The sequence below is a fragment of the Lolium rigidum genome, chromosome 4 (assembly GCF_022539505.1).
Source record: "Lolium rigidum isolate FL_2022 chromosome 4, APGP_CSIRO_Lrig_0.1, whole genome shotgun sequence".
Taxonomy (NCBI): Eukaryota; Viridiplantae; Streptophyta; class Magnoliopsida; order Poales; family Poaceae; genus Lolium; species Lolium rigidum.
Window position 1 is genome coordinate 146,063,873 of NC_061511.1, and position 6,292 is coordinate 146,070,164.

At 46.4% G+C, this 6,292-nt stretch overlaps 1 long non-coding RNA gene across 1 annotated transcript; it reads left to right on the plus strand.

The window, feature by feature from the left end:
• The first annotated feature begins 2,169 nt into the window (after positions 1–2,169).
• LOC124705910 lies at positions 2,170–4,488 on the plus strand. Its single transcript, XR_007004193.1, has 2 exons — positions 2,170–2,493; positions 2,582–4,488. It is a non-coding gene; the product is annotated as an uncharacterized LOC124705910 (long non-coding RNA).
• The last annotated feature ends 1,804 nt before the right edge of the window (positions 4,489–6,292 follow it).

The following is a 6,292-nucleotide window of genomic DNA, read 5'->3' on the forward strand; positions in this document are numbered from 1 at the left end:
AATACATAGTAGAGGACATGAAAACTTGGAAATGTAAAGTCAACAGGTTGTTGTGCTTACTTGATACGAGCAATGGGTACTACGATGAAGACAATCATCGAGAGCGTGAAGGAAACATTCGTCTCTTTGCGGGTGGAAGATGATCGTGCTGACAATCTTCACTATGTTGTCAAAGAATTTTATTATTTTTACCTGGGTGTTTTTCAAGACTGCTTAAGGACCCTAGCAAGGCCACCAGGGTTTCCTTTTTTCTATCAATTTCTTTGCCTAAAAGATGATAGATTTAAGAAAATGCAGATATATCAGGAATAAAAAAATAATGCAAGAGCAATACACTTTTCAAGACAAGAATGATAAAAGATGGTCATCACATCGATCTCCCTGATAATTATTTTTGAAAAATAAATGGCCCTTCCAAGGAAAAAATTGCCAACCTATTTTCATGTCCCCCAAAATTATTTGTTAGCCTGTAACATTACTAATTACATCATGCTATTTTCTATTGTGTTTTCAGATTTTGATGTATAGTTAAATCTCTGAACAATTCCTCTTTACTTTGTTGTGTCAACCCACGCCGCTATGCAGAAAATGGTATGTCCTTGTCAAGTGGTAAGACTGTATGGCATTCAGGAGACCTTACGAGGATGGTATGTTTCATGAAATTGTGCATGCGCAGACCTCATTCAACAAAGATTCTATACCTATATAAAAGTTGATCAGATTCACGCTTTGTACTTGATTTCGGTACTGTTCATGGCTATTTTCCCTTCCCCTACTCCAATCAATTCCTGACACGTCACTAGAATGAACTGATTAATTTACATCAATTTCAATTTTCTTTTTGACTGAGCGGGGCAACCGCTCACGTCTGGACTTTTCCTTCCTATCCAGCTACCCACTACAGTGCTGCATTTTCTCGCGATGAAATAAAGGACAGTGTAGTCGACCTGCGTGCCGGACTGCCGGTGGCGACCACCTCGGGGCGGAGCAGCAGCGGGCAGGGGACGACGAGGTTGGGGGTGGGGCACTCGCGTGCTGTCAGCGGCGACCGCGAGGCAGCTGCGGGTCGGCGACCTTAGGGGCGGGGCAAGCGCGTGTTGGCGGCGACGACAACGGCGCTGCCGTGGGCCGGTGGCGGCGACCGCGTGATGGGGAAGCAGCCTTCCGGCGGCGGCTACCGCGAGGCTGCCGCGGGCCGATGGAGGCGACCGAGGGATGCTGCAGGCGCATGCCTGTGACAGAGCCGCTGGGGTGGAGCGCGGGCGGAGCTGGGACGGCGGCCTTAGGGCAGAGCGTGGGCTGGCGACGGCCACACCGGGGCGAAGCAGGCAGTGGTCGACAGCGGAAGAAAACGGAGGTGGCCGGGGCAACAAGAAGATAACAGGTTAAAGCTAAACGTCCTTTCCTAGACAGCGGTCGCATCTCCTTCGCTGGCCGCCTAGCGCGGCATCACGTCTTCCAATCCTTTTTTTTTCTTTTCCATCTTTTCCCCCCTTTTGGTGGCAACGAATTTCATGTTTGGATCGATGTTTGTTCTACTCCGCGGCCCGTTCTTTCGTTTGATGCATCCGTTACCTTTCCAATTTCTTCGTTTTTTTTTTTTTTGCTTCCCTCTGATTTTCTCTGGTTGATTTGATGTCTTCCGCTGCTCCGCGTGGTCACCGTTGTAGCCTGCCGCGGCGTCCCAGTCGACGCTGTACTGTCTGCAGCTGGCCGCCGCCGCGCATGGCCCACTGGTGCAGCCTCAGTCTCGCGGTCGGCTCGCTGGCGCAGCCTCTGCGACCGTCGCCACCGCTTCTTGAGCTCGGCTTGCTGACCACGTACGTGCACGGCTCGCCAACGCAGCCTCTGCGACATCCGCCGCTGCGTGTGCTCGGCCCGCTGGCCACGCGCACGGCTTACGGGCACATGCGACCGCCGCCGCTGCTTGCGCTCGGCTAGCTGACCACGCGCACTCGGCTCCGGCGCAGCTTATGCGACAATCATCGGCGCTCCCGTTCGGCTCGCCGACCCTGGCTCCGCGGCCGCATCAATCTCGCCACTCTCGCGCAGCTTAGTGGCCCTTCCTCCATCGCCTCCATCAGCCTGAGAGGCTGCAGCACAAGGGCGATGCGGGTGGCGGCGGTGATGCGGATACCGGTTGTGAGGCTTCCTTCCCGGTGCCATGGCAGCTCCACACCATCGTATGTCATCGCCGCTGCCATAGTCCTACTTACTTGGGACCTCCCCTGTCTGAGCCCCTATGGCCGCCGCCTCCTCCCTCCCTCCCTCTCTCTCTCTCCCCCCGATTTGGATCTTGGAGACGGAGCTGCACTGGTTAATTGGCTTTCTCCTCTGGTCTTCCTCCTGATCTCCACCCCCATCTCGACCAGGTACTCAACCTTGCCTCCTGTGGCGTGCTCCATCAAATTTAGGTCTGCACCTCCGGCCGTTCCTCTCCTCGGCTCTGTGTTCCCTCCTCTCGCCATCTTAGTAGTTCCTTAACCGCATCAGGTATTCTTCTTGATTTTTTGGCTGATTTCTGCTGTTATCGTCAGTTTTTCCAATGTTACGGTTCCCTTCTTGTGATTGTTTATGCTAGGTCATTTATGGTAGGGAGCACCGAAACACCGGAATGACCTATGGCTGGTCAGGTCACCAGGTTGGTTCATTGTTTGGAGGTAATGGAGTTTGTCGGGAAATGTTAGTACAACTTTACTGAATCCTCACTTCTCGGAAACAAGATTCTGCATTCCAACAGTTAAGCCTCTTTTCTGTTATTTCTGTGCAATAGTGTTCATTTTGCATGCCCTTTGGAATGTTTGGATCACCCAATTAGATTGTCCACTTTTTAGTGTTTGATTGGATGTATCACCAAAATATATTACTATTTAGAGTGTTCCATTTATATTTAAGGAAGAGAAGTTCCTCTAAAATTTATGTGTTCCTGTGGCCCTTGAATTATACCAAACTGGTCGTTGGATATTGTGTAGGTTGGAGGCAATACATTACTGACTCAGTACATATATCTACTTTCTATCAGGGCTAAATTTACTCATAGCTTGCTTTTTAGTTGTAGTGCTGCTAATTTACAGTAACAATGCACAACTTGAGCATCCTGATCTTAGGGAGAATTTTATTTCTGGAATGCAGATTCCGGTGCAGCCTACATTAGACCAACAGAGATGTTAGTCTAGAGCGTGGGATCAGGAATATATTTGCAGCCCTGGTTATGCTAGGTGTGCTTCGGTAATGCCAGGGGAGATGAGTAACAATGCACAACTTGAGCATCCTGATCTTAGGGAGAATTTTATTTTTGGAATGCAGATCCCGGTGCAGCCTAGAGCCTACATTAGACCAACAGAGATGATAGTCTAGAGCGTGGGATCAGGAATATATTTACAGCCCTGGTTATGCTAGGTGTGCTTCGGTAATGCCAGGGGAGATGATTCGTCTTCTGTTTTGCTTATAGAACATGGTAATTTTAGTGATATGAAATCCTATACTTCTTTTACAGCTCCACCAAAAAGTGCTTTTCAGTCGTAATAACCCATTAGTACAATTTGGATAGTCTAACTAGAGAATAATGAGCTGGGCAAGTGTGCTTTAGGTATAATATCTATTCATACAACCTGTGGTCTGTGGTGTTCTCTGTAGAAGTGTAAATATTTCAAGCAGGCTGCGCTGTTGGAACGTTTCTGTTTCGTCACTGTTGTAACTGGTAACCCACGGATGATCTTAAAGCTTTCAATAAAGTTCGACTTTTTGCCTTTCCTCTAAAAATATATTGCTAGCTTTCACGAGAAAATTCTATACCTTTTAAGCTTCAGCGTTATGAAATTACTAGCATTCCTAGAGGTTATGAGTTTTGGTTTTGATTTTAATGCAGTCATGCAGTTCAGAACTGAAACCAACATCTTCCATAGTTTCATTGCTATTTTGGATTTCCTATACAATTTTTAGTATTCCTCCCGGTGCACCGCCACCGCTGCGAGTTCCGCTACCTTGCGTCGAGCTTGGCCGCCAGGCTACAGCTGCCGGTGGTCGCGTCCCAGACCAACTACAGACAGCGAACGGACTTGCAGAAAAAAGTGTGCACTAGGCAAATATGCTGCTGATTCTATTAGGGGTTCATGTAATTACTTTTTGACATGCTGATGTAGCGCTGCAGTTTTAGGTCTCCTTTGTACTTTGTTAGGCCCTTAGGTCTACAAGGAGATCAAATATTGCTTAGAGATATAGTACAACGAAGTGGTTCTTGAATCTAATATCTATTCTCTCTTTGGATTGAGTAAATCACCTAGACTTTTGTTTTCCTTCTGCAAGGAAACAATGGTTTTGAAAATGGGTTCGTATAATTACTTTTTCACATGCTGATGCAGCGCTGCAGTTTTAATTATTCCTGTGTACTTCAGTTAGGGCCTTAGGTCTACAAGGAGATCAAATATTGCTTATAGCTCTGAATTGGTGTGCATGCAGTACAATAAAGTGGTTCTTGAATTTTACATATATCCTCCCTTTGGGTCGAGTTAATCGATAAAAAATATGTTTTCCTTTTTTTACTTTATCTCTTCCTATAGTGGTTGAATTCAGAAGATAAAATATCCATCTGCTACTGGCATTGGACTTCGTTTATGTGATATACATTTGGTTGTGGCTCAGTTTCAAATAGAGTAATTTATTTTGAAGGGACGTTGGCAATTTTAGTGACGCCTAAAGATAGTGTTCATATGTTACAGTTGTATCATGAAATCTGAATCTGAAGTTTTCAAGTACATTTTGACAGAAGGCTGCAAAGAATAGATAGACTGAGAAATCGCTAACTTAGGTATCTTTCACTACGAAATTTCTATTTGTAAGAATTATCACCTTGCCTGCCGCATCCTTCCCGTTTGTTTTTTATTTTCTATTTTGTTTTGCTACATTAACTCAGAAAAACATATGACAAGATGAAATAGTTTGTGCCTTAATTTTCTAATAGTTTCAGTACACATCGCCATATAGTTAACTGTGTTGTTCATTGTTCTATGCTCAACTTACATGTTTCTTGCTCAGATCACATATGCTTATTTCAACAGCTTTCGGTTTTTGTTCCTTCTTTTTTTAAAACAAGATACATTTGCCACCATTTCAGATAGCATAATATCAAGTAGATGGTGCCAAGGTAGTGAGCATGACAGTGAAAACATTCTATTGGAGGTTCTGCTGTTATATACAGTTTCCTCACAGTAAGATCATATAATTTCGTTTTCCATATGGTCAACTTTGTCAACTTCAAGATGGGAAGACGCTCACAGGGCAGAAAAGGAAGCCCCATCAGGCGTACAGACCAAAGGCTCCACTCACGGTGACAGCTGAAGCGGTTAATCCGCTAGCTCTTGTGGTTCATGAGGGCGTGTCTGCTTCCGTGCCAGGTGATGAGCACTCTGGCGACACGTTGAGCAACGATTCAAACAAGAAGAGGAAAGGTGACACCTCTGGATCGGCGGATCAGGCGGGAGCTGTTGAACAGCCCCGCCAGACGCAATGAGGTTGTTATGCTGGAACTGTCGCGGTTTGGGGTCGGACGCGACAGTTGGAGAGCTCCGCTGGTTAGTGAGAGTTCATCGCCCCTCTCTCCTCTTTTTGTCTGAGACGAAAATGAGGGACTCCAGAGTACGTAGCTTCATGTGGTCGCTTGGTTATTCTGGTTGTTATGCTGTTAGTAGTGTTGGCCAAAGTGGTGGTTTGGCCTTATTTTGGTTGTCGTCTGTTTCTGTTACGATCAAGCCTTGTAATGCACGGTGCATCGATGTTCATATCACACCGGAGAATGGAATAAAATGGCGTGCAACCTTTGTTTATGGAGAGCCCCGGAGGGAACTTCGTGCTGAGTTTTGGGAGTTTCTCCGATTTATGCGATCAACCTGGGATGGTCCTTGGATCTGTTGCGGGGATTTTAATGAAGTACTAAGCCAAGATGAGCACATTGGCCCCCGGAATAGGACTGAGGCACAGATCAATGCCTTCCAGGAGTGTTTGCAGGACTGTGAACTTATGGATTTGGGTTTTACAGGACCCAAGTTTACGTGGACCAATCGACAAGAGGCGAATAGTAACATCAGGGTTCGTCTCGATCGAGCAGTGGCAAATGGTGGTTTTTCACGCATGTTTGAAGACTGTTCTGTGGAAAATCTCATTACAACTTCATCGGATCACTATGCCATCCTCATTTCTTTGTTGAGCAGCACCAGAGATACTGTGCAGATCCCAGTTCAACAGGGGTTCAGGTTCGAGGCCATGTGGCTGCGGGCACCTGATTACCGTGAGGTTC